This window comes from Macaca mulatta, chromosome 16 (assembly GCF_049350105.2).
Source record: "Macaca mulatta isolate MMU2019108-1 chromosome 16, T2T-MMU8v2.0, whole genome shotgun sequence".
Lineage (NCBI taxonomy): Eukaryota > Metazoa > Chordata > Mammalia > Primates > Cercopithecidae > Macaca > Macaca mulatta.
The window spans coordinates 22,736,319-22,761,796 of NC_133421.1; positions in this window are offsets into that span (position 1 = coordinate 22,736,319).

A 25,478-nucleotide genomic window follows, 5' to 3' on the forward strand; every position below is an offset into this window, starting at 1 on the left:
TGGATATCAGGCCCCAGGTGGATACTGTGCTCCAGGTGTATATTAACCCCTGTTTGACACCCAGGCCCCAGACGGACACCAGGACACAGGTGAATATAAGGCCCCAGGAGGATGCCAGGCCTTAAGCGCATATTTGCCTCCAGGTGGACACCCAGGCCCCAGGTGAACATCAAGCCTCAGGTAATCATCAGGCCCCAGGTGGACATCAGAATCCAAATGGACATAGGTAAAGACCTATGGTAAAGACCAGGTAAAGACCAGGCCTCAGATGGATACCTAGGTCCAGAGTGGACATCAGGCCTGAGTTAGATGGTGAACTGCAGGTGGAAACCAGGGCCCAACTGAACATCAGGCCCCAGATGTACACACAGACCCCAAATAATGCCAGGCCTAAGGTAGACATCAGGCCCCAGGTGGACCCCAGTTCCCGTGTGGATACCTAGTCTCTTGATGAACATGCCACTCAAGGTGGTCATCTGGCCACAGGTGGACATCAGGCTCCAGGTTTACATCAGGCTTCTGTTGGACACTGGACTGGAGGAGTGCATCAGGACCCAGGGTGACCTCCACGCCCCAGGGGGACATCACATTCCAGTTTGACTCCCAGACCCCAGGTGGACAATATGCCCTTGGTTAATGGCAGGCCTCAAGTGGTTCTCAGGCCCCATATGGACATCAGTCATATGGATCTTATCTAGGACCCAAGTGAACACTCAGGCCTCTGCCTGACACCAAGAACCAAGTGGAAGTCAGGCCCCAAGTGGACACCCAGGCCCTAGGTAAATACCTTGATCCCAAGTCAATGCCAGGCTCTATGTGGAAACCCAGGCCCCAGGTGGGCATCAAGCCCCAGATGAACTGTGAACCCTAGGTGGACATCAGGCATACGTAAACTTCAGGCCACAGCTGAACGTCAGATTTTTGGCAAACGTCCATGCCCCAGGTGGGTATCAAGCTTCAGGTGAACATCAGGCCCCAGGTGGACATCAGGAACCAGGTGAACACTCAGTCCCACGTGGACATCTGTGCCCAGGTACACATCCATCCCAAGGTGGATATCAGGTCACAGATGTACACCGAAGCTCCAGGCAGGCACCAGGCTCCAGGAGAACTCTAGACCCCATAAAGACACTCAGGGCCCACGTGATTGCTTAGGCCCTAGGTAAATACAAGGCCCCAGGTGGACATCAGGCTCCAGTGAACACCAGCACCCAGGTGGGTACCTAGTCCTCAGATGTGCACCAGGTTGACACATAGTCCCCAGTTGAACTCTGGGCCCCAGCTGAACATGAGATATCAGGTGGTCACCCAGGCCTCAGATAAACACCAAATCTTAGGTGGTTATCAGGCCCAGGTGGACACCAACCTTCAGATGGACACAGGTCACCAGGTAGATATCAGGCCTCAGGTGGATATCTAGGCCCATGGTGAACATCAGGTCCTAGTGGACACCCAGGCTTCATATGGACATCAGGCCCCATGTGGACACCTAGCCCCAGGTGAACATCACAGTCCAGGTGGACACCAGGCCCTAGATGGACATCAGGCCGCAAGTGGATGTCTAGCTCCAGAGGGACTTTCAGCCCCAAGTAGACATCAGGGCCTGCATGGATAAACCATTTCCAGGAGGACACCAGTCACCAGGTAGACATCAGGCCACAGGTGAACACTGGACTCAGGCTGTATATCAGGCCCCAAGTTGACAACCAGGCCTGAAGTGGACACCAAGGCCCCAGTGGACCACAGGCCCCAGCTGAACACCAGACTCATGTGGACCTCAGGCTGCAGGCAGACACCATACCTACGATAGATACTTAGGCTCTAGGTAGACGTTAGATGGACACCCAGTCCCCGGGTGGTCATCAGGCCCTAGGTAGACATCAGGTTCCAGGCACACATCAGACCTTAAGTGACACCCAGGCCCCAGTGATCACCAGCCTCAGGTGGACATGGAGGCCCAAGGTGGAATTCAGGCTATCCAATCCCCAGTGTAACATTAGGTCCCTGTTGAATCCCAGGCCCCAAGTGGATTCCTAGGTCCCTGGTGAACCCCAGGCACAGATCTACAAGCAGGCCCTGGGTGGATACAACTGTGTAAAGGTAAGGAGTTGACCTGCAGGGAGGGTGAGCAGTCAGCAGCCCAGTGGGGTCCTGAGTAGGTCTTACGGAAGGAAGCGGTTGAGGGGATGGAACCTTAAAAAAGTGACTTCACTTTCTTGATGACAGACCCTAACAGAACTTAGGATTCTGGTAACCAGGTGTTCATATCCTAGAGTCAGCCCTGTAGCCAGCTCACTGACTGGGAGATGCTCAAGAGAGTAAGATGTTCTCTTGCTATATCCCCACATCTCAAGGCTCCTGCTTCAGGAAGGCCCAGAGTGAGAGCCATTTCTGATGATGCTGACGAAGGCTCATCCCTCACCCCAGATGCCTCTGCATATTTGGCAGAAGGCCTAGGTATCACAGGACAGCCCAGGGCAGGCCCTTCCGGGCTGAGGATCACCACTGATATGAATAGGGCTGCATCTGCACATTGTCCTTGACAAGCTGGAGCCTCTGAAGCCCACTGATGTACAGGCACATGGTGAGGTGACCTCCAGTCTGGAAGACTATCTGGGAGTGCTGTTTTGGGGCTAAAATTCCTGTAAATTCAGTGAAGTTGTTTTTGTGTTTGGAAATTCCAGTGGAAAGTGAGTGACATTGGAGACCATTCTCCTTTCTCAGCTCCTGCTTCATGTGCAGAAATACAGTTATTTCCAGCACCAGCTGTTGAGTTAGAGCCAGCACCAGGGGAAGACCCCCTTCCAGGGACAGTGGTGGAGCTAGAGGCAGCTCCAGAGACCTCCTGTCCCTGCCTTGGGACTGCCGAAGTCTAGCCCAGTGAGGAGCTGCCTGACTTCGTGTCACTTGCTCTAGCCACTGGCCTCAGCCATGGAGCTAAAAGCGTGGCTGAAGCTAGAGCTGGCAAGGAGGGTTGGGCCAGCACTGCCCCAGCCAGCAGCTCCCATGCTACTCCCAGTCCGGGACACAGTGGGAGCCATGGAGGCAGAGAATAGGGAGTGCAGTCTGGGATCCTCTGCCTTGCTAGAGAGGGGCTTCTCTCATCTAGCAGAGCCACAGCCCTGCTGCCAAAGAGCCTGCTGCTGCTGCTGGTTGTGTTTGCCTGCTTGAAGGAGTTGCTAGAGAGCAGGAAAAGAAGCCTGCAAAGAGGGGTTCCAGCAGCTCCTCCTGTCCCAGAGGTGGCCTCCTCCAGGCATGGAGGTTTGCTCTCTGCTGGGCATCTGGGCTGTTTGCTGCCTGGGATGGGCTCTTCTTGACAGGCAGGCAAAGGGTGAGGGGGTCAGGGGGTGTCTCAGAAGGAAGCTTCCAAACTCAGCAGCTGCACATCAGGGTCTCCATGCCTCCACCTGTCCAAGGATTTATTCATAGTGTTAGAATTAAGTTTATACAGTGACATTTAAATAAAGTTTGACTTTTTGAAACTTAAATGTGTTCTTTCACTCCCTAATGTTGCAGATGATATTTTTGAGGCATCCTGGAAACCTCTAACAGTTGTGTGCTTTTGTGCTTTTACCTGTTTTAACTCTCCCTCTGGTTTATTGTGGAAAGAGGGATCATGTAGGTTCATTTCTCAGGCAGATAGATCACCTTTTACCATCAAAGATTTAGTATCACAGTTTCTTTCCAAAAATTATGTGTGCAAGTTGCTATGTTGGTATTTTTGCTAATCTGGGGTTAAAACAGAATGCCATAGACTAGGTAGCTAATAAACAACAAATTGACTTCTCACAGTTCTGGAGATGGTAAAATCTCAGGTCAAGTGGTCAGTGGATTCCATGTCTGGTGAGGGCTGGTTTTCTGTTTCATAGACAGCCATGTTTCTACCATGTCCTCACATGACAGAAGGGATGAGGGATCTCTCTGTGGTCCCTTAGATAGGAGCGGGAATCCCATACATGAGGTCTCTGCCTTCATGACCTAATCACTTCCCAAGGCTCTACCTCCAAATCCCATCACACAGGGAAATGCGCAAAACTATGAAGGAAGGAGAAAGGACAACCTAGTCCAGGTTTTCTGGTGACCCACAGCAAAATATGTCAAAATGGATACCTGTCCATTGAGGACCACACACTCTCCAGGGTTGGATTGGCTCCAACAGTAGTCTCATAGAGCCATGACTATATTCTACCCTCCGATTCTCCTTCCTATGACAAAAAAAAAAAAAAAAAAAAAAAAAAACCCACCATTTTTGGATGACACAAACACAAAATAGTAATATAAAGACAGTTGAAATAAACAAGATAACTAAATTTCACCAAGAATGTCAAAAAATGGGTGTCAGGCACTCTCTCTGCAGAGCTCCACACAGGAGATCAATGAGGAACTGTTTGATGGGTCCAACTTCTCCATCTCCCTGTACCAAGAGCAGGTGCGCCACACCACCAACTATGGCCAGCATGGGCCTGATGTCCATCTGGGGCTTAAGAATCCACCTGGGGTCTATACCCACCTTGGGCCTGGTGTTCATCTGGGGCCTCATATCCACCTGGGTCCTGGGTGTAAACTTGGTGCCTGATGTCCACCTGAGGCCTATATATTCACTTGGGCCTATTGTTGACCTGGGACCTAGTGTACATTTGGAGCCTTAAATCCACAAGCGACCTAGGTATCTACCTGGAGACTGCTGTACAGCTGAAGTCAGATGTCCACCTGGATCCTGGTGTTCACCTGGGGTCTGCTATATACCTAGGGCTGCTATATACCTAGGGCCTGATGTCCACTTGGGACCTGGGTATCCTCCTGTGGTCCAATGTCCACCTCTGGACATCTGGGGCCTGGATGTCCACGTAGAGACTTGATATACACCTGGAGGCTACTGTCCACCTGAGCACTGATGCTTACTAGGAAAATGGTGTACACTTGGAACCACGTATCTATTTGGGGCCTGGTGTCCATTGTGGGCCTTGATGTTCATCTGGGACCTAGGTGCCCACTCAGGGATTGATGTTCACCAGGGACGTAAGTATTCTTCTGGGGCCTGATGTCCCTGTAGGACCCTGTGTTCTCCTAAAACCTGGGCCTCCACCTGTGGCCTAATGTCCACTTGGGCCTTGGTGTTCACCTAGGGCCTGAAGTCCATCTGGGCATTGGGTATCCACCTGGGGACTGGTGTCGACCTAGGGACTGATGTCCACCTGGTACTGGGTTTCCATTCAAGTCCTGATGTACATCTGGGGCCAGATTTTCATCTGGGACCTGATGTCCACTTAGACCTGGGTGTCCATCTGGGACCTGATGTTCACCAGGTACTAGGTATTTACTTGGGGCCTGATGTCCACTTGTCCTCAGACTGTGGGCACCTGGAGCTGAGAGACCACTCGGTCATTTTCAGTATCACATGCTGGGCACACCAGGGCACCTGGCACAGGACTAGTGCTAAGGGCAGAATTGCTGAGTGAATCAATAAGAAGGTGTCACACGTCCCTTCTTGCTTCTGGCTACCTCACAATGTGGAGATCATTAAAAAGAACTGGAGGTGCATGACCTCAGCATGACTTTCTCCTGGCTCCAGTGGGCACCAGGGACCCAGGAGGCTGTTCTCTCACCACCCACGTGGCCAGGAGGAGCACCACAGAACACAACAGTCACCTGCATTAGGGGGTCATCAACTTAGTGGCTCTCCAGGGTCCCAGGAGGCAAAGGAGCAGTAACTGCAGGCTCTATGGGCACTAAGAGGGACCTTGGAAGCCTCTCTTGTCCCTTTTTTTCCTCCAGCTCCTGAGGTATGCAGCTCATTCTCAATGCATCCTTACCTCGGCCAGGGCAGCGATTTCCACTAACTTCCAAATGAGGACCTCACGGACCCAATGTGGCCTGCTCTTGTCTCAGGAATTTTGACACAGAGTCCAGTACCTGGAAACATTCTGTCTTATCTGAAATCATCACCCAAGCCCCCAAGCCTCTCTCTGCTCTGAAGGACCCCCCAGGAGTAAAAAGCACTTTCCAAGTGTCTCAGCACACACTCAGTCATTCATAAAGAACCAAGGCCAACAGATTCTTCTGAGTACATGGAAACCTGTGGTTCCATGCTCCAAATAAATCACATCATAAAAAGGAGAAAATAGGGGCTTAATCCCCTGTACCTACACTATGACAGGTGGGACCATCCGATTCCAGGTACCCACAAAGGTGGACTGCAGGACCCTAATCTTGACCTTCCAAGGCTGTGCTGGGCAGGGCCCTGGCCCAGGAAGAACCCTGGGAAGCTTGTGGATCCTCCTGCCCATGCTCTGGGCCCTTTTCTGAGCCTGACTCTAAAACTCAGCAGATTGAACAGGACTTGCTGGTTATACTTTGGTCAAGGGTGTAACCTCCTATATCTCTAATTCCTCACAGAGTTCTTGCCATGTTCTCTCACCTGCCCTGTTCTCAGACCTCCAGAGTCAGAGGTGATAGGCTACTGACTGGTAACTCCATCTGGATGTCTAAGAGCATCTCCTACATAGCAGATGGTTACAGAACTCTTGACGTCCACCACCCTCAATCCTATTCCTACCAAAGTCCCCCCATCTCAAGCACCATGGTCTTCGAGATCCTCAAGTCTAAATTTTAGGTTTCATTCATCCCTGGGGGCTATTGTTCCCTTGCTCTGCATTTTCATTTCGTGAATAAGTCCTGCATCTCTCCAGAACATTGTTTTTATTCTTTCCACTTCTCTCTGTGTCCATTAATTTCATGATGTTCCAGGCCACCACTGATTCTCACCTGGATGTCTATAGTGACATCCTCAGTTGTCCTGGCTCCTACTGCCACCTGCCTACAACTCACTCTCCGTGCAGCAGGCAAAATGTCAATGTAACATTTACATCTAAGTATGATACTTGCCGCTGAAAACCATCTAAAGGCCTTCCAACGCACATGTGATAAAATCAGAACTTCTGACTCTCGGATGGCAAAGACTAATAGTGTTGCCCATCCAGTATCCATCATTCTGTTATGCCTTCTTATCAGAACACCTTCAGGGCTGGAATCATGAATATGTAATGCTTAGTTCTCAGGTTGGTGCAAAAGAAATTGCGGTTAACATGAAACCCTAATTTAAACTGGCTCAGCTTTCCCATACAACTGAAGTTGAAGAAAATTACATTTGTTTTATCTGAATTCCTTTCTTAGAAAACCAACCACCAGGACTCACAGACAGTATCAAGGAACTGAAACTTTCCAACAGTGCATTGGATGATGAGATGCACCTGCTGCTTGTTGACCAACTCCTCTTACTCACCCCTTCCTGATTCCTATTTTCCTGTATGTAGTTACATTCATTTCCCACTAGATACACCTCTAATTTTAGTTGGGGTGGGAGACTGACTTAAAGCTGATCTCCTATGTCCTGGCTGATGGCATCTGCATTAAAACCTTTCTTCTCTGGAAACACTCCTTGTCTTAATGATTGGCTTTCAGTGTGGTGAGCAACTTGACTTAGGCCAAACCCGCTGCATTCAGCAACATAATTTCTAATCTTTCTTACAACCAGAAGTCATCAGCTTTGTGATTCTGGGTAATGAAATGGAATCCTACTAGAAAGTTCTTTGAGAATTTTGACTTTCCTGATGCAAGTTTTACCACACACTGTTTGCCCTTTCTTTCATGTTTCCTATCTGGGATACAATTGTGATGGCCAGAGCAACCATAACTACTTTGGAATGGTGATGTAAAGTCTATGAGGCTCCAAAAGAATACATCACTGAGCCTTTTCAGCCATTAAAACTATCTACCTCCACCTCGGACTTCCCATTACCTGATAGAATGAACCTCCTTCTATTGATCTCACTGTGTTGAAGATGGAGTTTCCCAAATTTAATTGCAAATTATCCACGTGGCCTATCAGGGCCTGCGTCTTCTGGTCCCCATCCAGTTCTTGGACTCTATTGCCTACATCTTTCTGGTGGTTCAATTCATTTTTTCTCATTTTTGTCTCAAGACTTCCCATAAGTTAACATTCCCATCTCTGTACACAACCATCCTTATTCCATTGCCTTTTCTCACTTGCAATGCTTACATGTACCTTTTTATTAGCTGACTCCTAATGCTGGAATTAAAACTTTATGGGAATAGAAACCTCAACTGAGTTTTTAATTACTGAATATGTGGTGCCTAAAAGAATAGTGGTAGGCACTTGGTAAACATTTGCTGAATGAATGGAAGGAATGGGTCCAACTATCAAGTGCAATTTCTTTAGTGTTCGAATTTTTGAACATAATGTACAGTCATAATGAGGTGTTCTTTTGGAACTTTACAATGGAAAAGATAATGCACATATGAAAATTTGTTACTTGGACTGTTATGGCTGGTGTGTTTTCTCTCTGCAGTCCCATATACAGAAAAAGCAAAGTCATGAACAGAAGACTATTAGGAGAGGATGAAATAAACAGGCCTTGTTGTTGTGCTTTTCTGTTTCCTGTTTGTTTGTTGTTATTTGTTGTTTTCTGTTTATCTCTGATAGTTTGGAGAAATTTCTGAAAGGAAAACAAATAAACTTATTTTTTTCTGATTTAAGACCACATTTTAAAATCTATATCACATCTCTACTTATCTCTTTTTCAAAGTTCAGTTTCATTTGCATTCATTTTCTTCTTAGTTAGAATTTCTAATATGAAAAATCATTTTTAGATTTTAATCTTTAATGATCTATTGTTTCTTAAAGTGGTTTAAAGTCCTTAAATATGTTCTGCTTTTTATTTTACTTATATGTTCTTTCTAGATTATCAGGTAGAAGATTTAGTGCTTTTTCATATTTTTGTTTTTTTCTAAAAATTTATTTGAAATTAGATATACCTCCAATTCCTCTTTTAAATTTATTTTCGGAAACTTTACGTGTCTAAATTTATTAATTTACCTATTGTTTTCTCTTTAACCTCAGGAATACTTAATGATGGGCTTAGTGGTTTCTAAATATATGAAAATTTTTGTTGTTGTTGGCTTTGAGGTTGAGAAACACAATATGATATTGATTATTTGGAATGTATTGATTATTCTCTGTCTAATTTATGAGCTACTTTTGAAAGCATAACAAAATGTATATTCTTTATTTGTTCAATATACATTTGTATAGTTTTAGATAAAGTTTATTGATCATGTTATTTATACCTTTTTCGCTTTTTTAGTTTTGTCCCTTCAACATTACTAACCAGTTTACTAATAGACTAGTTAAAACATATTTTCTAACTATTTCTCCTATACTATGTGTTTAATTTAAAATTTCAAAGTTATACATTTATTCATGTTAAAGATTTACATAGCTTCTTATCAACTGTTCTTTGTAAAGTCATTTTTGATATCCTGTGATTTTCCCTTTAAGTGGTGTTGAAGGGAAATAATAAAGCAACTCAGACAAGGTGATAAGAACCAGAAGACAGATGTAAGTCAATGCGTCAATTTATTTTGAAATTTAACTACACAACAGCAAGAAAAAAAAAGTGTTGTAGATCAGCAACAATAACAGAAAAAAATAACAGAAAGTGAGTCTCAAAAATTTTAAGTTTTCACACACACACATACACACACACACATACACACACACCCCAATCAAAACAGCTATGGAGCATAGGAAACAACATAAAACAACTAATGTTTAAAATACAGTGATTGTTCATGTAAAGGCAGATAGAAGAATATTTTGAAGCAGAAATCCAAAATTTCATGATAGTTCTAGACAAAAGGAAAATAAAATGCAAAGTGGATACTCATCAGTCTCAGAGAAAAATTGGGAAAAAGTTGTGTATCAGAAATTAAGATTAAATTACAGTGTTCCTCAGACAGGGCATGAATTAATTGAAAATATAGTGTTAGAAATAGGGGATAGAAACAAAGCTAAGAGAATAAAACAGAATTAAGAATGTTATCAAAAGAATTAGGAATAGGTGTGGAAGATAAGATATGCAAAGAAAATCTGGCAGAGGTGTAATTGGAGTAACTTATTTCCTTCATTTTTTTTCTTTGAGGAAACATGAAACATTGAAATAGAATTAATTTTAAGACTGTAACAGTCTCATAAACACACACAGGCACACATGTACACACATGCAGACACACACACACACACACACACTTTCTTGAGATAAAACAAAATTTGAATTTACATGTTGAGAGGCACCTATCATACACCTGAACGTTTTGGCCCAGAGACAAAATTCAAAAATATATTGTAACAAAAATTAAACCTTAAAAATTATGTGGTGTGTGAATCTTCAAGTGTAAAGACCAAGTCACTTACCAAAAAAAAAAAAATTAAGTTGATCTTAGATTCAAGCCCCAGATCCACATCAGGCCCCAAGTCAACACCAGTGCCCCAAATGGACCTCATGCCCAGCATGAACAAGCCACAGGGAGACGTCAGTCCCCAGATAGATAGTCCATAGATGAACATCCAGCCCCGGGTAGATACCAGGCCCCAAGTTTACTTCAGGCCCCAGAGGGACACCTAAGCCTCAGGTGGACACCAAACCCCAAGTAAACATAAGGTCCCAGCTGGACATCAGTCCTCAGCTGGACACCAGTCCCCAGGTGAATACTTGGTCCCTAGCCGAACATCAAACCTCAGAAGCACATCAGTTCCCATGTGGACAGAAGGCCCAAGTGGAGATCTAGACCCACGAGAAACATCAGGTCCCTGAGAGACACACAGGCTCAGGTGAGCACCAAGGCCCTTGATGGAAATGAGGCCCCACATAAAAATCCAGGAGCCAGGTTGGTATCACATCCCAGGGGAATTTCGGACACCTGGCAAACATCAGACCTCAGGTGGACACTAGACTCAAGGTGTACATCAGGACCCAGGTTGATCTCCAGGCCCCAGATAAACACCAGGTAATAGGTGGACATCAGGCCACTGGAGGATATGCAGGTGTCAGGTGAATATCTAGCTCTAGGTGGACCCCCCAGGCCTCAGGGAGACATCAGGGACCAAGTAGTCACCCATGCCCCAGAAGAATATCCTGGACACATGCAAACAACAGGCCCCTGAGGCACACTTAGGCCACAAGTAGACATCAGGCCTGAGGTGGACATCAGGCTCTAGGTGGACACCCAGGCCCCAGGTGGACAACAGGCCCCAAGTGAACTCCAGGTCCAGCTGAACATCAGTTCCCAGGTGGTCTCCCAGACTCCAGGTGGAAATCAGGCCCCAAGTGGACATTAAGTCTCAGGTGGATAAAAAGGCCCTTGGTGAACATCAACCCCCAGGTTTACACCCAGGGTCCAGGTGAACACGAGGCTTCAGATGAAAACCAGGCCCAAGGTGGACATAGGCCCCTGACAGACCACGGGTCTCAGGTGTATAGCTAAGCCCCAGGTTGCTACCAGTTTCCAGGAGAATATCCAGGCCTATGAGGACACTCAGACCCCAGGTGGATATAGGCCCCAGGTAAACACCAGGCCCCAGGTGGACATCAGGGGTCAAGTGGACACACAGGTTCCAGGTGTATATCAGGCCCCGGGTATATACCATTTTTCTGGCACATAAGGTGTACATCAGGCTCACAGGTGGACACCCAGGCCCCATATGGACACCAGCCTACAGGTGAGCATCAGGCTCCAGGAGGATACCCAGGCTTTAGGTAGCTATCAAGTCCTAACAGGACACCAGGCCCCAGGTGGGCATCAGGGCCCAATTGGGCATTCAGGTTCTAAGTAGACACCCAAGCCTCAGGTAGCATCAGGGCCAAGGTGGATACTAGACTCTAGGTGGACATCAGGCCCTAGTTGGACACTAGGCCCTAGGTAGACACCTGGGACCCTGGTGACCATCAAGCCCCAGATTAACTCCAGGTCTTAGGTGAACATCTGGTCCCAGTTGGATATCAGGCCCCAGGAGCACGTCCGTCCTCAGGTGGATATCAGCTTTCAAGTTGACATCAGGCCACAAGTGGACACTGGGCTTGAGGTGTACATCAGGCCTTGGGTGGACACCAGGCTTCAGGTGTACACCAGGCTCAGGTGGAAATCAAGGCACAGGTAACACCATGCCCTAGGTGGTTACCTAAGCTTCAGGTGAACATCAGACCCCAGGTGGACACCTGGGCCTCAGGTGGTCATCAGGCCCTAGGTGGAAACTCAGGCCCCAGGTGCACATCACTCTCCAAGTGGACACCCAAGACCCAAGTTGATACCCAGGTTCCAGGTGGGCACTGGGCCCCAGATGAACACCAGGCCCCGGGTGGGGCTCCAGGTGGACATCAAGCCTCAGGTAGATAGTCCTCAGGTGGAAATAAGGGCCCAGTTCGACACCACACCCTGGGTGAATACCTAGGTCTCAGGCGGATGCTTAGTCTCCAGCTGAACATCAGGCTCCAGGTGGACACCCAGGCCCTAGGTGAACACTGGGTCTTAGGTGGACATTAGGCCCCAAGTGGACAACCAGCCTTAACATGGACATCAGGCCCTAGGTAGACAGCAGGTCCAAAGTGCACATGAGGCTCCAGGTGAACACCGGTCCCCAGGGCCACCCTTGTACCCAGGTGAACACCAACACCAATTAAGACATCCACCTCCACTTGGACATCATTCCCCAGGTGTATACCTAGGCCCTATGGGAGCACCAGGCCCCAAGTGAGTATATAGATCCCTGGTGGCCATTAGGCACCAGGTTGACACCCAGGGCTTAGGTGGACATGAGGCCCCAGATGAATGCTAGTCCCCAGATGGATAAATAGTACCCACGTATACATGAGGTCCAAGGTTCATACTTAGTCTTCAGGTGAACACTAGGCCCCAGGCAGACACCAGACCCCAGGTGGATACCAGGCCCTAGGCAGACACCAGTCTGCAGGTAGACAGCAGGCCCCCAAAAGGACATTATGCCCATTATGTCCCAGGTTGACACCTAGGCTCCAGGTGGACACTAGGCTACAGGTAGTTATCTATGCCCCAGGTGGACATCAAGCCTTAGGGGAATTCCTAGTCACCATCTGAACATCAGGCCACAGGTGGATGCCCAGGCTCTTGGTGAATATCAGGTCTCACATGGACATCAGGTCCCAGGTGAACATTAAGCCCCAAGTGGATACCTAGGTTCCTGGTGAACATCAGGACCCAGGTGGCACTCAGGCCCTAGAAGAACACTCAGGCCAAAAGTGGAAATCAGAACATATGTGGACACTCAGGGTCCAGGTGGCTACCAGGCCCCAGGTGAAAACTCCAGGCTCCAAATGAACAACCTGGCTCCAGGTTCCAGGTAGACACTGGAATCCAAATCAGCACCAGGCCCCAGATGGACACCCAGACCTGAGGTGAACATCAGACCCCAGAGGGTGGCCCGAGGTGGACATCAATCCCCGGTGGATACCTAGTCCCCAGGTGGATATCAGGCCCCAGTTTGACTTCAGTCCCTGGATAGATACCTAGGCCTCAGGTGCATATCTAGTCTCTAGCTAAACATCAGGCTCCAGGTGGACCCAGGCCCTAGCTGACTGGGGACTAGTGTTCATATGGGGCCACATGTCCATCTGGGCCCTTGGAGTCAACTTGGGGCCTGATGTACATCAGATGCCCAGTGTTCATTTGTAGCCTGATGTCAGCCTGGGAGCTGGTATTCGCTGGAGGCCTGAAATCCTCCTGGTGCCTGATGTCCAACTGGAGATTGGAACTTTGTTTCCACCTGGAGACTGATGTCCACCTGGGACCAGATGTCCAACTGGAGCAAGATGTCCACCTGTAACCTAGAACTTCACCTAAGGCTTGATGTTCCCCAGGGCCTATGCATCTACCTAGGGACTTGTGTCCAGGTGGGACCTGAGGTCCATCTTGGGCCTGAAATTAACCTGGGAGCTGATGTCCACCTGGGGCCTGGGTGTTCTCAGGGACTTGGGTCCATCTGACCCCAGTAAACATCAGCCTGGGGCCTAGTTGTCCATTTAGAGACTGGAGTTTTCACTTAGGCCCTGAAGATCACCTGGTACCCAGGTGTCCACCTGGGACGTCAGGCACTAGGTGTACGCCCGGGCCCCAGGTGAACAGTAGGCCCTAAGAGAACTCCAGACCATATTTAAACATCAAGTCCCAGGTGGATGCCCAGGCTCCATGTATACACCAGGCCCCAAGTATACAGTGGATGCCACCTGAACATCAGCCCCAAAGCTGACACCCATACTACAGGTGGATATCAGGCCCCAGGTGAATACTTATTCTTCAGGTGAACATAGGTCAGAGATGGACATCAGGCCTCAGGTGCACATCTGGCTCCAGTTAAACATCGGGCCTTAGGTGGATACCCAATCCCCAGGCAGACATCAGAGGCCAAGTTGACACAAAAAATTCCCAGGGGTGTCACTTCCCAGTGGACATCCAGGCTCCAGGTAAATACCCCAGCCCCACTATAACCGTAACCACCATACCGAGAAATGGTAGGTCTAAATACCATCATGCTCATTGCACACAAAAGGATGCTTAGCTATTTTATTCAAAACACAACTTCATTTATCACTCTGAGCAGCAATGTGCAGAGAGGAAAAGAAAAACCAGGCCTCAAGGAATCCATCCAAAATCACTTAGATATTATAAGGGACAGAAATCCCCAAATGAAATGTTATAGTTGACTTAGAATAGTCTTTAAAACCCGTTAATTTTCTTGCACGTTTGATCCAAAGCATTATTTCCAGACACTGAACCTAGAAAGAATTATTTAAGACTAGTAGTCTTGTTCCAGTCTGGATCCCACACTGTTGAACATCTGTAGGTACTACATCACATTATACATAGCACTGGCATGACCTGTGTGCATTTAATTTTCTAATACTTGTTCATCTCTGGCATACTTTATGTGTGTGTGTGTATATATATATATATACACACACACATACACACACACACATATATACACACACATAGATATAACATATATGACATACATACACACAAGTACACACACACAAAGTATATAAGGGTAGGATAGTATAATTCTGCAATAACGTTTTTGTGAAAGTGGTGCAAAGTGGATTGCTCTGGTGACCTGCTGGAATGTGCCTCCATTGGCAGAAGTAAGGCTTTCAAAACTAATCGTTCTCATTTTTCTCTAGCAACTGGGAATATTAATAATTGAAGATGTGTTGGTATAAAAATAATCATAATCACAATAAAGTGGTGTTAATAATTATATCACAAGATATAATAGACATTATAGATATTATGAGATATCAAAAAAAGTCATAAAATCTTTGAGATGATTGACACGTTCAATGCGGCCCCTTGTGCCGCCCTGGGGCGCCTCTCTAGCTGGGTTCTTAGCAGTGCTCGCCCTGCTCCACCTACTCATCCCAGGTTCCTGCGCCCCTGGAGTGGTGCCATGGGAGCAAGGTTCTTTGCCGCGGCCCTAGACAAGGACAATGAGGAGGCGGTGCACGTGGAGTCTCCGCGGAAAGGCTGGAATCTGGGCAGGAGAACTCGCGGACCCGCACAACCTCATCTGCAAGCCTTGATCACTGCCCGGTGCCTGCTGCACCCTGCGAGCTCCGCGGTGGTGGAGCAAGGCCGACACTGCAGGCTCTCGGCCCTGCCTGCGGACCCTCTGTCCTTTGTTTTGACCGTGGGACCTAGGCTTCAGCTGGCCCACGGTTCCTGAAATTTGCTGAGGATGGGTCGGCGTCTGGGCCTGGGTCGTGGGCCTTGTGCTGCGGCCGCGGCGTCATCAGGGTCGGGTCTCCTCCAGGTGCTGCTGGCGATGCAGGATGCAAAGGCTCGGGCTCTGCTTGGTGGCCTATCCCTGCGAACCTCGTCACCTTCCATCGTGGCCACCACGCTGACTGCAGTCAGCCGTGGTCTGCAGACTTTCTGGGAAACCTCCGGCCCAAAGGAGGCATCACTCACATCCACTTGCGACACCGGGGCCCAGCTGTTGGTGAGCCAGTGCTGCCGCTGCCTTTCTTACCCAGGCTAGCGGGGTTCCCGCAACCCAGGGGATAGGGATGAGATTTCAACATCTCCGGGAGCAATGCATCTCCTCACGTGGTCGAAGCCTTGGCAATCCCAAAATGGAACCGCCGGGAAAACGGTTGACAAGCGGACACATGAACCAGGCACAGACGCAAAGGGAGGCTCACCAAAGACAGGCCGACACGCAAGACACCGTTTTCTGGCGCATCGGGCACATTTCTCCAAACACACAAACACACACACACACACACACACACAAACACACACACACACAACCCAACAAACAGAGAGAGGGCAAGAAACTCACAGAGTGTGAGAGACAGACAGAGAAGCGAAAATGGGAGACACACGAACACATACACACACCGACAGTCCTACAGCAGTGGCGCAGAAACAAACACCCCCAGTCAGGCGCTGAGGCTACGGGGTTCGGCTCTCGAGCAGAACGACCCTCGGTTGAGAGAGCAGCCCACCGGCCCACAGGCCGACCCTTCTTCGAGATCCTGGGGGAACGACATCCGGGGAGACTCACCCTAACAGCGTCCGGGCCGGTCTGAGGCTGGGATGCGGCGCTGCTTCCCCCGGACAGCGCCTGTGCTTTCAACATCCTGGGCAGCCCTCTGCCACGACTCCTGGCATCCGGAGACGGTCCTGTCGACCCCGTGGAGAGGTCAGGCTGGAGCCTCGAAGCCCCGCCACCCAAGCACTGCCATGGAAGGCTCCTGTGTGCTAGGCCTCAGAGCGTGGCTGCTCTGACAACCATGGGAAACACTGAGACTCAAGAGCACCCGCTCGCCACTCGCGCATGCGCATTGGCCGAGCCGCCCCAAGCTCCGCTACCGACAGAAAGGCCGCGTCCCCTTTAAACGACGGTGGCCGCTGGGCGCCAGGGGCTCTCCTGCTGCAGCCTTGGCAGCGGCTGCATCCGGGGTCCAGTAGGGGGCCGCGTGGGAGAGGCGGCCGCGGGCGGCGTCCCAGGATCAAACCCCAGGAGTCCCGACTTCAGGACCTCCGTGAGCCGATTTCCATCGGGGGAGGGGGAGCATCAGGGCACCTGCTGGGGTCAGGTCACGACCTCCCATCAGATCCGATTCTGGACCCCTCCGGGTAAGAATGGATGGTCTGAGCACATGGACTGAGGCAGGCAGGGCCTGGCTGCAGCCCAGAATGATCCCATGGGCCTAAAGGCGTGGAGTCAGCTGAAAGTTCACTGACCCCTGAGCCCTCTGCCTCCCTCCTTTGAAACAGCAGTGCCCTGCGGGATTCTGAAGGGCCTGGGACCTAGCCCTGAGTCAAAAGTTTCAGGGGGTCAGTCCACTCAGGAGCACAGGGGAGTCTCATTCTAAGGAATGAGACTGGATGTGCAGAGGAAATGCGACCAGCACCTGTCCCAGAAGAAAAGGACTTGTCTTTCAAAGGGGGAGGGGGGCAGAGGGCTCAGATGCCTCAGTGACCTTTCAGTTGACAGCGCGCCTTGAGGCCTGTGGGATGATCGTGGGCTGCAGCCAGACCCTGCCTGCTTCACTAGATGTGCTCAGCCCATGCTTTCTCACCCGGAGGCTCCAGAATCGGATCTGAAGCGGAGCCCTGAGACCCCAGCAGGCGCCCTGAAGCTCCCACTCCCCCGTTGGAACTCGGCTGAAACCGAAGCAGATTTGCAGAGAGACACAATCATGACAGGGATCTCCAGGAAGTGTTTCCCTGATGGACTGGGAAGTGATCCTTCTGGAAGACATCCAGCCAGCCCAGGAAGCATCTAAGCCCCGGAGAAACAGGGGATACACAGCCAGAGGGAGGACGGAGCAGAGGCCAGAGCCCAGGCGGGGTAGAGCACCGTGCCACTGCCACGGGCTTCATCACAGGGGTGCTAAACGGGTGGCTTGTCCAGTGAGGCCGGCGTTCCAGTGACTGGGATTGTGGCCATCTCCCCTTCCCGGCTTCCTCTTTCAGCCTGTGTCGTGGTGTCGCTTCTTTTGTCAGAGAAGAGCCCTGAAAAGATCCAAGCCTCTTCTGTGATGTGGGCCTCCTCCTCTCCTGCTGGACAATGAGCTCCCGTGCGGCTTTTGTCTGTGGCTGGACTGTGTTCGCCTTGATCTCAGAAGAGAGGCCGCACGGGATGGGGATGAGATTTCAACGGCTCCGGGAGCAACGCATCTCCTCACGTGGTCGAAGCCTTGGCGATCCCAAAGTGGAACCGCCGGGACAACGGTTGACAAGCGGACACATGACCCAGGCACAGACACAGAGGGAGGCTCACCAAAGACAGGCCGACATGCAAGACACCGTTTTCTGGCGCATCGGGCACATTTCTCCAAACACACACACACACACACGCGCACACACACACCCCAACCGACGGAGAGAGGGCAAGAAACTCACAGAGTGTGAGAGACAGACAGAAGCGAAAATGGGAGACACACAAACACATACACACACCAGCATTCCTACAGCAGTGACACAGAAACAAACACCCCCAGGCAGGCGCTGAGGCTACGGGGTTCGGCTCTCGAGCAGAACGACCCTCGCTTGAGAGAGCAGCCCACTGGCCCGCAGGCCGGCCCGTCTTCGAGATCCCGGGGGCACGACTTTTGGGGAGACTCACCCGAACAGCGTCCGGGCGGGTCTGAGGCTGGGATGCGGCGCTGCTTTCCCCGGACTCCGCCTGTGCTTTCAACATCCTGGGCAGCCCTATGCCACGACTCCTGGCATCCGGGGACGGTCCTGCCGACCCCGTGGGGAGGTCAGGCTGGAGCCTCGAAGCCCCGCCACCCAAGCACTGCCACGGAGGGCTCCTGTTTGCCAGGCCTCAGGGCGTGGTTGCTCTGACAACCGTGGGAACCACTGTGACGCAAGAGCACCCGCGCGCCACTCGCGCATGCGCATTGGCTAGGCCGCCCCGCGCTCCGCTGCCGGCAGTCAGGCCGCGTCCCCTTTAAACGACGGTGGCCGCTGGGCGCCAGGGGCTCTCCTGCTGCAGCCTTGGCAGCGGCTGCATCCGGGGTCCAGTAGGGGGCCGCGTGGGAGAGGCGGCCGCGGGCGGCGTCCCAGGATCAAACCCCAGGAGTCCCGTCTTCAGGACCTCCGTGAGCCGATTTCCATCGGGGGAGGGGGAGCTTCAGGGCGCCTGCTGGGGTCAGGTCACAACCTCCCATCACATCCGATTCTGGACCCCTCCGGGTAAGAATGGATAGTCTGAGCACATGGGCTGAGGCAGGCAGGGCCTGGCTGCAGCCCAGAATGATCCCATGGGCCTCAAGGCGTGGAGTCAGCTGAAAGTTCACTGACCCGTGAGCCCTCTGCCTCCCTCCTTTGAAACAGCAGTGCCCTGCCGGGATACTGAAGGGCCTGGGACCTAGCCGCGGGCCAAAAGTTTCAGGGGGTCAGTCCACCCAGGAGCAGAGGGGAGTCTCATTCTCAGGAATGAGACTGGATGTGCAGAGGAAATGCGACCAGCACCTGTCGCAGAAGACAAGGACTTGTCTTTCAAAGGGGGAGGGGGGCAGAGGGCTCAGGTGCGTCAGTGACCTTTCAGTTGACAGCGCAGCCTTGTGGCCTGTGGGATGATGGTGGGCTGCAGCCAGACCCTGCCTGCCTCACTAGATGTGCTCAGCCCATGCTTTCTCACCCGGAGGCTCCAGAATCGGGTCTGAAGCGGAGTCCTGAGACCCCGGCAGGCGCCCTGAAGCTCCCCCTCCCCCGGTGGAAATCGGCTGAAACCCAAGCAGGTTTGCAGAGAGAAACAATCATGACAGGGATCTCCAGGAAGTGTCTCCCTGATGGACTGGGAAGTGATCCTTCTGGAAGACATCCAGCCAGCCCAGGAAGCATCTAAGCCCCGGAGAAACAGGGGATACACAGCCAGAGGGAGGACGGAGCAGAGGCCAGAGCCCAGGCGGGGTAGAGCACCGTGCCACTGCCACGGGCTTCATCACAGGGGTGCTAAACGGGTGGCTTGTCCAGTGAGGCCGGCGTTCCAGTGACTGGGATTGTGGCCATCTCCCCTTCCCGGCTTCCTCTTTCAGCCTGTGTCGTGGTGTCGCTTCTTTTGTCAGAGAAGAGCCCTGAAAAGATCCAAGCCTCTTCTGTGATGTGGGCCTCCTCCTCTCCTGCTGGACAATGAGCTCCCGTGCGGCTTTTGTCTGTGGCTGGACTGTGTTCGCCTTGATCTCAGAAGAGAGGCCGCACGGGATGGGGATGAGATTTCAACGGCTCCGGGAGCAACGCATCTCCTCACGTGGTCGAAGCCTTGGCGATCCCAAAGTGGAACCGCCGGGACAACGGTTGACAAGCGGACACATGACCCAGGCACAGACACAGAGGGAGGCTCACCAAAGACAGGCCGACATGCAAGACACCGTTTTCTGGCGCATCGGGCACATTTCTCCAAACACACACACACACACACACGCGCACACACACACCCCAACCGACGGAGAGAGGGCAAGAAACTCACAGAGTGTGAGAGACAGACAGAAGCGAAAATGGGAGACACACAAACACATACACACACCAGCATTCCTACAGCAGTGACACAGAAACAAACACCCCCAGGCAGGCGCTGAGGCTACGGGGTTCGGCTCTCGAGCAGAACGACCCTCGCTTGAGAGAGCAGCCCACTGGCCCGCAGGCCGGCCCGTCTTCGAGATCCCGGGGGCACGACTTTTGGGGAGACTCACCCGAACAGCGTCCGGGCGGGTCTGAGGCTGGGATGCGGCGCTGCTTTCCCCGGACTCCGCCTGTGCTTTCAACATCCTGGGCAGCCCTATGCCACGACTCCTGGCATCCGGGGACGGTCCTGCCGACCCCGTGGGGAGGTCAGGCTGGAGCCTCGAAGCCCCGCCACCCAAGCACTGCCACGGAGGGCTCCTGTTTGCCAGGCCTCAGGGCGTGGTTGCTCTGACAACCGTGGGAACCACTGTGACGCAAGAGCACCCGCGCGCCACTCGCGCATGCGCATTGGCTAGGCCGCCCCGCGCTCCGCTGCCGGCAGTCAGGCCGCGTCCCCTTTAAACGACGGTGGCCGCTGGGCGCCAGGGGCTCTCCTGCTGCAGCCTTGGCAGCGGCTGCATCCGGGGTCCAGTAGGGGGCCGCGTGGGAGAGGCGGCCGCGGGCGGCGTCCCAGGATCAAACCCCAGGAGTCCCGTCTTCAGGACCTCCGTGAGCCGATTTCCATCGGGGGAGGGGGAGCTTCAGGGCGCCTGCTGGGGTCAGGTCACAACCTCCCATCACATCCGATTCTGGACCCCTCCGGGTAAGAATGGATAGTCTGAGCACATGGGCTGAGGCAGGCAGGGCCTGGCTGCAGCCCAGAATGATCCCATGGGCCTCAAGGCGTGGAGTCAGCTGAAAGTTCACTGACACGTGAGCCCTCTGCCTCCCTCCTTTGAAACAGCAGTGCCCTGCCGGGATACTGAAGGGCCTGGGACCTAGCCGCGGGCCAAAAGTTTCAGGGGGTCAGTCCACCCAGGAGCAGAGGGGAGTCTCATTCTCAGGAATGAGACTGGATGTGCAGAGGAAATGCGACCAGCACCTGTCGCAGAAGACAAGGACTTGTCTTTCAAAGGGGGAGGGGGGCAGAGGGCTCAGGTGCGTCAGTGACCTTTCAGTTGACAGCGCAGCCTTGTGGCCTGTGGGATGATGGTGGGCTGCAGCCAGACCCTGCCTGCCTCACTAGATGTGCTCAGCCCATGCTTTCTCACCCGGAGGCTCCAGAATCGGGTCTGAAGCGGAGTCCTGAGACCCCGGCAGGCGCCCTGAAGCTCCCCCTCCCCCGGTGGAAATCGGCTGAAACCCAAGCAGGTTTGCAGAGAGAAACAATCATGACAGGGATCTCCAGGAAGTGTCTCCCTGATGGACTGGGAAGTGATCCTTCTGGAAGACATCCAGCCAGCCCAGGAAGCATCTAAGCCCCGGAGAAACAGGGGATACACAGCCAGAGGGAGGACGGAGCAGAGGCCAGAGCCCAGGCGGGGTAGAGCACCGTGCCACTGCCACGGGGTCATCACAGGGGTGCCCAACGGGTGGCTTGTCCAGTGATGCCGGCGTTCCAGTGACTGGGATTGTGGCCATCTCCCATTCCCGGCTTCCTCTTTCAGCCTGTGTCGAGGTGTGGCTTGTTTTGTCAGAGAAGAGCCCTGAAAAGATCCAAGCCTCTTCTGTGATGTGGGCCTCCTCCTCTCCTGCTGGACAATGAGCTCCCGTGCGGCTTTTGTCTGTGGCTGGACTGTGTTCGCCTTGATCTCAGAAGAGAGGCCGCAAGGGATGGGGATGAGATTTCAACGGCTCCGGGAGCAAAGCCTCTCCTCACGTGGTCGAAGCCTTGGCAATCCCAAAGTGGAACCGCCGGGACAACGGTTGACAAGCGGACACATGACCCAGGCACAGACGCACAGGGAGGCTCACCAAAGACAGGCCGACATGCAAGACACCGTTGTCTGGCGCATCGGGCACATTTCTCCAAACACACACACACACACGCACACACACACACCCCAACCGACGGAGAGAGGGCAAGAAACTCACAGAGTGTGAGAGACAGACAGACGCGAAAATGGGAGACACACAAACACATACACACACCAGCAGTCCTACAGCAGTGACACAGAAACAAACACCCCCAGGCAGGCGCTGAGGCTACGGGGTTCGGCTCTCGAGCAGAACGACCCTCGGTTGAGAGAGCAGCCCACCGGCCCGCAGGCCGACCCGTCTTCGAGATCCCGGGGGCACGACTTTCGGGGAGACTCACCCGAACAGCGTCCGGGCGGGTCTGAGGCTGGGATGCGGCGCTGCTTTCCCCGGACTCCGCCTGTGCTTTCAACATCCTGGGCAGCCCTATGCCACGACTCCTGGCATCCGGAGACGGTCCTGCCGACCCCGTGGGGAGGTCAGGCTGGAGCCTCGGAGCCCCGCCACCCAAGCACTGCCACGGAGGGCTCCTGTTTGCCAGGCCTCAGGGCGTGGTTGCTCTGACAACCGTGGGAACCACTGTGACGCAAGAGCACCCGCTCGCCACTCGCGCATGCGCATTGGCTGGGCCGCCCCGCGCTCCGCTGCCGGCAGTCAGGCCGCGTCCCCTTTAAACGACGGTGGCCGCTGGGCGCCAGGGGCTCTCCTGCTGCAGCCTTGGCAGCGGCTGCATCCGGGGTCCAGTAGGGGGCCGCGTGGGAGAGGCGGCCGCGGGCGGCGTCCCAGGATCAAACCCCAGGAGTCCCGTCTTCAGGACCTCCGTGAGCCGATTTCCATCGGGGGAGGGGGAGCTTCAGGGCGCCTGCTGGGGTCAGGTCACGACCTCCCATCAGATCCGATTCTGGACCCCTCCGGGTAAGAATCGATGGTCTGAGGACATGGACTGAGGCAGGCAGGGCCTGGCTGCAGCCCAGAATGATCCCATGGGCCTCAAGGCGTGGAGTCAGCTGAAAGTTCACTGACCCGTGAGCCCTCTGCCTCCCTCCTTTGAAACAGCAGTGCCCTGCCGGGATACTGAAGGGCCTGGGACCTAGCCGCGGGCCAAAAGTTTCAGGGGGTCAGTCCACCCAGGAGCAGAGGGGAGTCTCATTCTCAGGAATGAGACTGGATGTGCAGAGGAAATGCGACCAGCACCTGTCGCAGAAGACAAGGACTTGTCTTTCAAAGGGGGAGGGGGGCAGAGGGCTCAGGTGCGTCAGTGACCTTTCAGTTGACAGCGCAGCCTTGTGGCCTGTGGGATGATGGTGGGCTGCAGCCAGACCCTGCCTGCCTCACTAGATGTGCTCAGCCCATGCTTTCTCACCCGGAGGCTCCAGAATCGGGTCTGAAGCGGAGTCCTGAGACCCCGGCAGGCGCCCTGAAGCTCCCCCTCCCCCGGTGGAAATCGGCTGAAACCCAAGCAGGTTTGCAGAGAGAAACAATCATGACAGGGATCTCCAGGAAGTGTCTCCCTGATGGACTGGGAAGTGATCCTTCTGGAAGACATCCAGCCAGCCCAGGAAGCATCTAAGCCCCGGAGAAACAGGGGATACACAGCCAGAGGGAGGACGGAGCAGAGGCCAGAGCCCAGGCGGGGTAGAGCACCGTGCCACTGCCACGGGGTCATCACAGGGGTGCCCAACGGGTGGCTTGTCCAGTGATGCCGGCGTTCCAGTGACTGGGATTGTGGCCATCTCCCATTCCCGGCTTCCTCTTTCAGCCTGTGTCGTGGTGTGGCTTGTTTTGTCAGAGAAGAGCCCTGAAAAGATCCAAGCCTCTTCTGTGATGTGGGCCTCCTCCTCTCCTGCTGGACAATGAGCTCCCGTGCGGCTTTTGTCTGTGGCTGGACTGTGTTCGCCTTGATCTCAGAAGAGAGGCCGCAAGGGATGGGGATGAGATTTCAACGGCTCCGGGAGCAAAGCATCTCCTCACGTGGTCGAAGCCTTGGCAATCCCAAAGTGGAACCGCCGGGACAACGGTTGACAAGCGGACACATGACCCAGGCACAGACGCACAGGGAGGCTCACCAAAGACAGGCCGACATGCAAGACACCGTTGTCTGGCGCATCGGGCACATTTCTCCAAACACACACACACACACACGCACACACACACACCCCAACCGACGGAGAGAGGGCAAGAAACTCACAGAGTGTGAGAGACAGACAGACGCGAAAATGGGAGACACACAAACACATACACACACCAGCAGTCCTACAGCAGTGACACAGAAACAAACACCCCCAGGCAGGCGCTGAGGCTACGGGGTTCGGCTCTCGAGCAGAACGACCCTCGGTTGAGAGAGCAGCCCACCGGACCGCAGGCCGACCGGTCTTCGAGATCCCGGGGGCACGACTTTCGGGGAGACTCACCCGAACAGCGTCCGGGCGGGTCTGAGGCTGGGATGCGGCGCTGCTTTCCCCGGACTCCGCCTGTGCTTTCAACATCCTGGACAGCCCTATGCCACGACTCCTGGCATCCGGAGACGGTCCTGCCGACCCCGTGGTGAGGTCAGGCTGGAGCCTCGGAGCCCCGCCACCCAAGCACTGCCACGGAGGGCTCCTGTTTGCCAGGCCTCAGGGTGTGGTTGCTCTGACAACCGTGGGAACCACTGTGACGCAAGAGCACCCGCTCGCCACTCGCTCATGTGCATTGGCTGGGCCGCCCCGCGCTCCGCTGCCGGCAGTCAGGCCGCGTCCCCTTTAAACGACGGTGGCCGCTGGGCGCCAGGGGCTCTCCTGCTGCAGCCTTGGCAGCGGCTGCATCCGGGGTCCAGTAGGGGGCCGCGTGGGAGAGGCGGCCGCGGGCGGCGTCCCAGGATCAAACCCCAGGAGTCCCGTCTTCAGGACCTCCGTGAGCCGATTTCCATCGGGGGAGGGGGAGCTTCAGGGCGCCTGCTGGGGTCAGGTCACGACCTCCCATCAGATCCGATTCTGGACCCCTCCGGGTAAGAATGGATGGTCTGAGCACATGGACTGAGGCAGGCAGGGCCTGGCTGCAGCCCAGAATGATCCCATGGGCCTCAAGGCGTGGAGTCAGCTGAAAGTTCACTGACCCGTGAGCCCTCTGCCTCCCTCCTTTGAAACAGCAGTGCCCTGCCGGGATACTGA